Source organism: Erpetoichthys calabaricus, chromosome 2, assembly GCF_900747795.2.
Source record: "Erpetoichthys calabaricus chromosome 2, fErpCal1.3, whole genome shotgun sequence".
NCBI classification, from domain to species: domain Eukaryota; kingdom Metazoa; phylum Chordata; class Cladistia; order Polypteriformes; family Polypteridae; genus Erpetoichthys; species Erpetoichthys calabaricus.
The window spans coordinates 159,016,751-159,028,108 of record NC_041395.2 but is presented as its reverse complement, the minus strand read 5'-3'; positions in this window follow the sequence as shown (position 1 = coordinate 159,028,108).

The following is an 11,358-nucleotide window of genomic DNA, read 5'->3' as shown; positions in this document are numbered from 1 at the left end:
AGGTGCATAACTTATCTTTATAGTAATGTCTAAAGCATGACTGAATGTTCCTTTTAACACTCTGTTATGTATTGAATCTGCTGTAATATTTGGTATATTCCATTTCCTTCTTCTTTTGTAAAATCTTGGATGGTGCAAGGAGCAAGTTTCAGAATGTCATAAAAATGACCAGTCTCCTGCTGAGAAGAAACACTCGCACATTGAGGCATTTAGAGATATCATGAAGGTCTCAGATGTCATACCAAATTTCAAGAGTAAAGAAAATATCTTGAAACTGTGGTAGTTGGATCTGACAGTCTTATTACAAAGTCTTGCAGATAATGTTCAGTGTGGATATTTGATTGTCAGGGCATTACAGATTGTAATTTCTTAAACTTTTTGACAGGCAAATTATTTCTTTGATTTAGGTGATTTTACAATTAGTGGGAACGTGAATAAGTTAAAAAAAATTATATCACTTGTCAGCCAATGCTAGTAAAATGCCAAATCATTTTCATTTTTAAATGTTCAAATTAACATACTCTATCTATTAAATCAATCTTTATCAAAGACTGGAATTGGTGGCAAATGTAGTCAGTAATTAACAGAGGTCATCATAAAGAAGAGCATGAAACACCAAAGTGTAATGCCTGTAACTGGTTATTGAATTTTGAATTCATTATTCAGGAAGTGGATGTGGTGGTGGTACACTGCTACTTGGCAATCCACATCAATGATGAGCTGGACTTGCCAGGAAACAGAGAGGAACTGTATAAATGACTCATTTTCTTAGAAGACTGTGTTCCTTTATGTGATTTGTGACATGTTTTATAAACTCTGTGATGGCCAGTGCAATTTTCTATGCTATAGTATGCTGGGCTGATAACATCACTTCAAGAGAGGCTCACTGAATCAAAAGGCTAATTAAAAGGGAAGGCCCAGTTATGGGACACACTCTGGACCCCTCAGGGGCAGTAGCAAAGGAAAGAATGAAGATAAAACTGATGGCCATTATGAGCAATGCTGCACATCCTCTCTCTGACACATTAACACTGAGTACTTTCAGCCTCAGTCACCAGACAACCACACCACAGTATAGAAAATCACACTGACCATCACAGTGTTGTAGAAAACACGAAGAATCTCATTACCCTCATTAAAGGAACATACTCTCCTAAAAGAGAGCCTTATTTACTCTTTATTATGTAGTTCCTCTTTGTTACAAGACAAGTCCAACTTGTAATTGATATGGACCCCCAAGTACTTGTATGAGTCCACCTATCTATATCTATATCAACCCTCTGAATAGTGACTGAACATAGAGGCTCGTTAGTGTAATGAAATTCAATAACCAGTTCCTTGGTTTCGCTGATGACAAGTTCTTTCTGCAACAGGAAACAAAGTTCTCCACCTGACTGCCATACACTCTCTCATCCTCCCAATATACCCATAAGTGCAGAATCATCTGAGAATTTCTGCAAGTGATATGACCTGGTATTATATTTATAGTTTGAGGTGTACCAAATGAAAAGAAAAGGAGACAGGACTGTTTCTTGTGGGGCTCTAGTGTTGCTCACATCCACACCAGAAACACAGTCCTTGAGTCACACAAACTGTGGTCGGCCCAACAGATAGTTATGGGCAGTTTATGAATGAACTAATGAGCCTTGTAGTTCAGTTACTTATACACATAACCTATTTTTTAAATTTACTTTATCAATTCATGTATCAGTTCCTCTAAACAACATAAAACCTAAGAGGGTCTGAACCAAGAAATACAACAGGGGCCATATCATTGTATATTATATTAATGATGACAAATGATATCAATAAAATTAATTATAGGGTTTGCTTTGTATTTATGTGATTATATTTATGTGATTAAACACAATTGTTCAATATTTGTTCAAATTAATTACTTTTCTATCATTTTAAAAAGACTCAAGTGTCACTTTAACAACATAAAATAAAAAACATTTAAGGACGTTGTTAAAAGCACACAATTAGTAGAGTTCTGTACAGAATAGTAGTCTATGCATACATTCATATAACTGAAGCTGTAGAAATAATGGAAAATGGCACCAAGAAAATCTGCCACAAATGGTTATATGATATGTAACTGGATCTCTTTGATGTATGTTAATGCATTTCAACTGCTTCTATCTGTCACAACCAGTACACAGTTAAAAATAAAAATATTAATGTGACATAAATGTGCCACTGGGTCTCTTTAATTCAATTGCAGCAGGAAGACACTCAAAGTATGCAGCATGTGGTGGAAAACAAACTACCTGACACTAATGCTAGCCTGACAGGACGGATCAAAAATGGAAGCTCTATGCTGGACTCACAAGAACTTGCTTCATTCACATGACTCTTCACAGTTCCAGTGAGTCCAATGAGGCGCAAAATAAATATGACAATAATAGCAAAAACATGTGAAAACAAGCCATGAAAAGAGAGCTAACAGGAAGAAAAACACATGTCAGAAATTGAATTTGACAATTTCAAATCAATCAGAAGAGCTAATGAGCTTAGGTCTGCAGGCCACCCTTTATAGTGAGGGAAGATGGTGGTTAAAGTTGTTACTACAAGTCAATCCTGTGATCATGTGGTCATGTAATCGTAGATTCATGACACAATAAAAATTGCTGGCCACACAATATTAAATGAAAAATAAAGGACAAAAAGCACAAAATATGCTCATATTCTGAATTGTGACAATACCAAGTAACAGAGGCAAATGCTTACTGTAAATGATGGAATCCCACATTATTAAATATTATTATTTATACAAGAGATATTATTATGCAATGCAACTTATAAAAAATCATTATGCATACAACACATCTGATTGATTAGAAAATATAAAGCTAATAATAAATAGACAACAATATTTAAAATAAGCAAAATAAACATTTTGCATGAAATAGTCTCCAATGAAAACTAACATACAAACAAAACCAAAGTTGCTTTATGGTTTATTGCATCAGCAGAGGTGAAAAGATCTAGGAGATGGTAGAAAGCCTAAGCTGGAAAATGTTTTGTAAAGATGTGTGTCTGCAAGATGTGCCTGATCATCAATAGATTGGAAACAGTTTGGATGGTCACAGCAAAATCATTTCACAACTTGGAAGCAAGAACTGACAAAAACACAGTCCAGTTTTAGCATGCTGAAAGGAACATTTAAAAGAAGTAGAATGGAAACTTCTTGTAGGAATGTATGGAGAGGCCATGAGGTATTGAGGAACAGAGCAAGGAAGTAGTTCAAGAAGACAGTCTGAACAGTATCCTAAGTGTAACTGGTTGACAGTGGAGAATGCCTTTGCTTTCCAGTTTTCTATGTTATCCCTATGTGCAAATAAGTGGTCATCTTTCCCAACATAGAAATAGGATACATCACTGTAACTGGCCCAACATCAGCATAGAGCTACTGCCTGAGTTACTGCAGTCTAATGCATTAGATAATGTTGACAATATGTTTTGTTGCCTGGAGAGAACAACTGTGGCTGTAGAGAAAAACCAAAGAAGGTACCATTAAGGAGTAGGCACATTAATAATTAGGAAACATATGATAAGTTTAAAAACTAGAGGAGACAACACCAAACTGACACACCAGGACCACAGCACAAATACAAAGAAGGTTTCAAGCCAGAAGTCCTAACACTATTTTGGGCTTCTTTCCTCCAAGTATTGCTAGCAATATTTGTTTAGAGAAGGAATCCAGTACTTGGATAACAAGTTTCTGCCCACTCCCATCTTAAATGTCACGTCATAACAATCCCTGACAAATAGCAAGTAATGGGCATTATTACTACAAACCACATGGCTATGAAAAAATATCATAAAATGTCAGCAACTGCAATCAAAACATAACTAAGGTGGTGCCACAGTGAAATTGTCATCATAATAATAAAATAACTAAAGTATAAGCAATAAATTTGCCAACAATATAAAAATGCCAAGAACAGACTCAGAGATATCCAAAATGTACATTCATGACTGCATCAATTAAACATGTCTTTGAAATTGAGTCGTCTCAGCACAACAGCACTAAAGTGGAAAATGTTGCAACAAGAGCTCTGAGGCCAAATATTTGGAGTACTAACCTTACAATTGTATTATTCCTTTAAATCTCGTCTTCAACTAATAGAACCAGAATCTTCGCCAACAGTTATATTAAGTAAAACTGTTGATGATTGAATCATTGTCAAACTTTGTTATTTGTACAACTGACAAACACTGTAATGGGCTTTGTTGGCATGCTACAACATCTGTATATATATTTTCAACTAACAGGATAGCAATTGGACCATGACGGTTGACTGGTTAGCAAATCTATCTATCTAGCTATTCTCAGGAAGAACCAGAGACAAAAAAATGTAAACAAATTGTGCCAGTGATTTATAACAGTTTAGTAGCAGTGAGTAATGGCAGAAACTGGTAAACACCCTACAAGCTCTAATGCAAAGCCTAGTAGAAATAAAAAGCTACCAGACTTGCTAAAAAGACATACAACAAAGGGGGAACAATAATATAAAAGATGCAAAGAAAAAAAAATAAAACTAAAGAATAATAGGCACCAGAGCAAGCAAAATATGTAACCCATGGGACAACCAGACGTTTCAAAGCACAAAACAGAACTAGTAGTAAAAGATATGAAATTTGGTCTGAGTTTTTAGGTTATTTTCTTTTTTTGTAAGTCTTATGTACTTGTGTGCCCAGTTTTAAAACACTACTAAACTACACTCAAATGATCTACTCTTTCTGTGTTATGGCTCCCCATAAGGAACACACTGTCATTGATTCATTGTCTCTAATTCATGTTTTATTATCTACTTATTTGGCTGATGCCAATGGATGTGTTACAGTGGATTGAATCTCTTAAAACTTTCGTCTGCCTCATTTTCATTTTAACATTTCCTTCAGGAACTTGTGATTTATTTTGTTTTGTAGCAGATTGATATATTAGTTTTTAGTTTCATCTTTGTTCCTTATTAATACCTAAAATTTATTAAAAGTAAGACACTGAAATATCACATTGACAAGAGTATTCAGATCATTTACTCAATGCTTACTGCAGCTGAAGCACATTTGGTAGAGAATATAGCACAGACTTTTCTTGGGTATGAGGCAACACGTTTTTCACACCTGGATTTGTGGATTCTCTGCCATTCTTCTCTGCAGGTATTCTAAAGCTCTGTCAGGCTAGATGGAAACAATCGATGAATAGCTATTTTCAGATCTTTCCAGAGATGTTCAGTTGGGATTGAGTCCAGGCTTTGGCTGGGCAACTCAAGGGTATTCCCAGAGTTGTCCCTAAGCAACTACTTTGTTGTCTTTGATTTGTGCTTGGGTGATTGTCCTGTTGGAGGATAGCTCTATGTTTTGCTTGGTCCACCTTTCCCTAAACTATGTCTAGTTTCCCAGTTCCTGCCTCTGAAGAGCAATCCCACAGCATGATGCTGCCACCACTATGTTTCACCATTGGACTTGGTTTCTCCCACACACGATGCTAATCTTGGCTTCACTGAGGAGAAGCTTCTGTCTTCCCATCTTTACCTAGGGTCTCTGGACCTTATTTAGAGTGACGATTGGGTTCTTGGTCACCTCTTTTACCATGGTCCTTCTCCCTTAATTGCTCACTTTTGGCTAGGTGGCCAGCTTGTGGTTGTTCTCAACTTCTTCCACTTAAGAATTAGGAAGGCAACTGTGCTCTTGGAAACCTTCAGTGCTTCAGGAATTTTTTTGTATCCTTTCCCAAATCAATGCCTCAGCACAATCCTGTCACTAAGCTCTGCAAACAATTCCTTTAATCTCTCTTTTTGGTTTTTGCTCTACAAATACAATCAAATGTTTTTCCTTCTTCTTTGTTTTGCTTTTTTTTTGTTAAGTATTATTTCTTTGATCACGTTTATTTCATCATCTGTTTCTTTCTTGCTCTTGTTCTGTTTCAGGATATTCTTCAAATTAAGTCCATTCCTAGTTTTGCTCAAGAATTTTTTCTTACACTTATTCTTGGTTTTCCGTGGTGATTTTCTTAATTTTATTACAATTATTGATTAATAAATATTGCAATTTAACAAAATTGGTGGATATGTGTTAGGGAAGGTCTCCTATTTTACCCTACATTTTTAACAATTTACTTTTAAATGTCCACAACTTGATTCCTTTTTACAGATTAATCTGTAAAAATTTTGTACTGCAGATGGGAATTAAACTCAAGCACTCTGGAAAATAGTTGGGGTACAAACCAGTTCACCCCATTTATTTAAACCAAAAAAATGGCCAAAAGGGCCCAAACAACAAGCATGAACAATCATCTGCTTTCTGTTGTTGGAATCTAAGAATGTCAGAGCTCTGTCCTTCTCGTTTATCAGGTCAGAAAGCAATACCACCTTCCAGTAGCAGCTCCTTTTATCATTGAGGCTGGAAGGGGCAAGGTGTTCTCATGTCTTCGTGGGCGGGCCTTGACATCCCTTTTGGGTGACTGTTTGATGCTACAGAGAAAGGAGAAGATACTGTTGGAGTCAGCACCACCTCTCGTTCCAGGATGGTACTGCTTACCTCCTTAGAGCCTGGAAGATAGTTCTCACCCATGCATGTGTTATTCTTTTTTTAGAATGTGTTAATTTTACGGTTGTTTATTTTTGTCATTATGACAGTGATGTCATCTACTTCCATGTTGCCTCGGTATTTTACCTCATGGTTGCCACCATGTTATGTTTTACTTATGTATAGATTTCGCCTATACAAACTGAAGAATTTCTGCCACGCGACCAGTAGCTTTACTGTACTGTATGTGGAATCATAGCATCTCCTCATTTAAACGTGCTTGCTATCCTAATGTTGGGATAAATAACTTTTATGTTATGTTAAAGTGATTTGCTTTTGATTTTCTAAAAGAATTATGTCAGGGCCCACTTGTCAAATTAGTTTTGGATCCATGCAAAATTTTCTTAACCTTGACCCTCTTCTTTTTGTTTTGCATTTGACAACAGGTCATTTAGTCTTCATAGATACGGACTGTTGCCTGTTATAACAGATATAATTCCATAAGCTTTTTTGTCTTCCTTCATTTCCAGTCACAATATCCAAAATAGAATATGATTGTTTGTCCCTCAAAAAATTGGAATGACATATTACTGCTTGTTTAGAGTCTCACTCAATGTCCACTTGATTTTTCACTGGCCTTTCTGGTTTACTTTTTCATGTTAAAGATATACATGTCAGTTTAATTTTTAACTTTCATTTGGCACAATGTAAATTATATGTGAACAAGGGGACTCTGCCCCCTGCTCGCTTCGCTCGCCTACCCCCGGTGTTGGGTAACCCGAAATACATTGATGAATGTATGAGATATATTGGAGTGTAAAGGTGTAGATGACGAACAAAGGTGGAGCCGTGCCTGCTTTGCTTGCGGCATTTCAGACGCGCGCTGTAGGCGCCTGCGTTCATTGATTTTATCCAGGCGGGCTCGTTTTTGTATCTCCGTCAGTTGTGGTCTTTCGTTTTGAACCCGTGCCTGCTTTGCTTCCGCAGTTTCTGACGCACGTTGTAGGCGTCTATGTACATTGTATTTGTCTATGCGGAGCTGTTTGGTTTTGGAGCCGAGACAGTTTTGCTTCCACGGTTTCAGACGCACGTTGTAGGCGCCTACGTCTATTGTTTTTATCCATGCGGGCTCGCTTTTGTAGCTCCGTTAGTTGAGCTGGATCGTTTTGGAGCCATGACCGTGACTCCATTAGTTATCCGTTGTCTACCGTTAGTAATATGGATAATTGCACTTACTGTTAATACGGAGCGTTTCTGTGGTGTACCGTTAATAATGCATCACTGTAATGTGATTCACATATGCTATATGGTGTGGACGTGTGAGGATGCCGTACGTTTAATACGGAGAGTTCGTTTATTCTTATTACCTGGACCATGCTGTGTAGTGTGGACGTTTAGTTCAGAAGCGTGTTGTAGGCACCTGCGCCTTTCGTACTTTCTCGTGCCTTCCGTACTATCTTTGTGGACCTTTGCGGACCCCGTAGTGTCTTACGTTTGACTCTGGAGTGCAGTGCAGAATCCTCTTTTCTGTGTGGCTGTGTCGTTAGTCGTTAGCTATGGGCGTGTTGTTGCTTCATGTCCTATTTACGTTAGTTGAGCTCTTTCGTTTTTGAGCCGTAACTCCTTCATTCGCGCTGGATCAGACGTCGCTTGCGGTTTATGAGACACGTGCTGTAGGCGCCTGCGCACTATGTCTCCTGGGTCCATCGCCGTGTACCTGCGTCCATGCCTTCCGGTTTACCGAGACCTGCATCTGTGCCTTCCGGTTTACCATTCTCGGTTAGTAATACGGATAGCTGTTAATCCCATCCAGATGTGGTTCCTGCATTGTACCAGATGCTACAAATGTCATAAACTTACACTGGAATAAGTGAGTTTAAAAAATGAATGGAAGGATTCTGAAGGTAAAACCAGCAAACATAACAAGATCAGAAATTGAAAATAATAAAATAGGGAATTAAATTCACACAAATAGTTGAGAATACCCAATATGTTCTAATCTAATAAGTATAATAATAATAATAATAATAAATTTTATTTATATTGCACTTTATATTTTAGCAATCCCAAAGTACCAATCACATGCTTTTCCTAAGTAGCAGATATCAACTTTTTAGGATGTTGTTGAATGTCCACCAAGAAAAATCCTATGCTGTCATGGGGAAGCATGCAAAATCCCAATTAGAACTTCTTTCCTAAGAAAAGTCAGCAATCGAGCAGCATTCAGCATTTCGACCATCTTATATAGTGGCTAATTTATTCTGCATCACAGAAAAACAAGTTGCATTAAAAGTTAAGTTTACCATCAAACATTCCCACAATTTATAGACTTGTATAGGGGGTTATGTTGTGAGGCCAAAATAGCATTTCGCCATCTTTTTTTGAGGAACTCCATGGATTATGACTGTTTTTCCTGTGATTCTTAAAAAGAAAAAATGAGAGATGAAAATAATTAACGGACCATATCATATATATCTATTTTAATATACTTTAACAGTATTTAAAGGTGTTTCCTTATGCAACTGAAGTTGCTTATTAGAATTAAGTATAATAAAAAAAATCTTAGGCTATTTCTGATTAATGGATACATTCATTCACACATCCATCCTTACTCACAATAGACCACTTTAGATTCACCAATCAACCTAACCTGTAGGTCTTTGGTAATGTGGGAGGAAAACAATAGAATGTAACAGTGCTTGAAGTGCCCCAGTACTCACCTCTTCCAATTTCTACCTAGAGTACCAGCACCAGTATTTAGTGTACCGGTAAGTAAGGTATGATGTATCCACAGTGTTTGAAGTTTTCCAGGCCCCCTTCTGCTCTTTGATTGAATGTTTTTGCACCACAGTGCTCGAGGTCCTCCCCTCACCACTCTTTGATTGAATGCTAATGTATCAGCATAAACAGAGTACTGCCAGTAATATGGTTCCACGTCCAGCACTGGAGTGTAAAGAAAAACTGATGGAGATGCATACTACAGACAGGCAGTGAGCAAGCCAGGATTTTATCCCAGTATCTTAGAGCTACAGTCCCATTATATAAAATATGAAATGTCACGACACATGGCATAATATCTGAACTAACAATGTAAAAACATATAATAAACAATTGTAAGACATTTTCTTGCAATAATAACGCAGCTGTTATGAATGACCCAACCAAAATTTTATAGCTAGTTCAGCAAATGCAACAAATTTTTTTCAGTCTATTAAATCCTTTCCATTAGTAGATAGTTTTAAATTTCAAGCATGGAGAAAAATAATCATTCTTTACAAAGTAAAGAGCAGCTGCAAAAGCTGAAAAGCTGCGGAGTCCACTATATCATTTGGACTCATAATATTTTTAACATACATGGAAAACTTTTTGGCAGTGAAATATTCTTTAACACCATATATAATGTATGTGTGTTCTGTGTTTGTGTACCAAACATTTAAACTAGTGAAAGTCATCTATATAAACTAGTGAAAGTTACCTAAGCTCTAACTACAATCTGCAACCAAAGTCCATCACCCTAGGATAGACAAAGGATAAAAGTTTTCAATAAAGAAAATAATCAGCCATTTTTGTACGAGAATGTAGAAATGTAGCTGGTAACTTCTGAATTCTCTTTTGCTCAAACAGATAACATATTTTGGTGCTTTCACAAGACATCCAATTTCCCTAGCTTTCTTTGTACTATCCACATTGATTACTATCTCCTGGCTGATTGTAACATTAGATGTTAAATCTTTTATGGTATAAATTCTTCTTTATATTATTGTTTTTGAGGATGCAAGAAGCATTGGATCAAAGTACTGTATGTCATTGCCATACAAAATAATCACTCTAAAACAAGAATATTTTGACATAGTTGTAGATAATACACCTTAAATAAGAAGAAAGGAGAGAAATAACCAAAATGCATTTTAAATAACACCTTCCAATAATGGGTGCACACAAGATATAGGGGTTTCTGTATTTCATCATTTGCAATACTGGCACTTTAAATGACTGTTTCTGAATCACAAAATGAGTTAGGAGTTAACATTAAACCTATAAATTTGTGCTCTGGAGTCCAGAGTATTAAGCATTATGTTAAAATTTTTTCCCCACTTTTTTACTGTATCTATTAATTATTCTAATTATTCAGTGGGGGCTGGGTGGTCTCGGAACCCCTGCAGATTTTGTTTTTTTTTTTTCTCCAGCCCTCTGGAGTTTTTTGTTTTGTTTTGTTTTTTCTGTCCTCCTGGCCACCGGACCTTACTTTATTCTTTGCTACTTAGTATTGCCTAATCTTATTTTTATATCTTTCTTTTTTCTTTCTATTCTTGTAAAGCACTTTGAGCTACAGTACATCATTTGTATGAAAATGTGCTATATAAATAAATGTTGTTGCTATTATTCGTGCAATTTTGTAACTATAGTTTAACATACAATGATGTTGGAAATGCTTTTTTAATAATGTAAAAGGCATTCACATCCTAAAATTTGCTTGAGAAAAATTATTCAGATGTTTCATGTGGACTAAACTTTTGTTACAGTCATTCATGCTCAATGTTGATTCAATTTTGTGGTGCCAACTTTAAAAATTTTCACTGAAGTCAATATAATGTTTCTTTGGTAGGAGGCATTTAGTTTCAATTCTGTCCTTTCCTAATGTCTGGATTTGATTTATCTCCCTCTCTGACTCTTTAAGTTTTGCTGTTGTATTGTATGCAGACAGTACAGCATCCTAGGCAGCATCTTTGTTGCTGTGATTGTTAAGAAATACAATTTTATATGACAAAATACTGCTTTTATTTTTAGGTATTGGATTTATTAAAAATACATTTTAATTTGTCT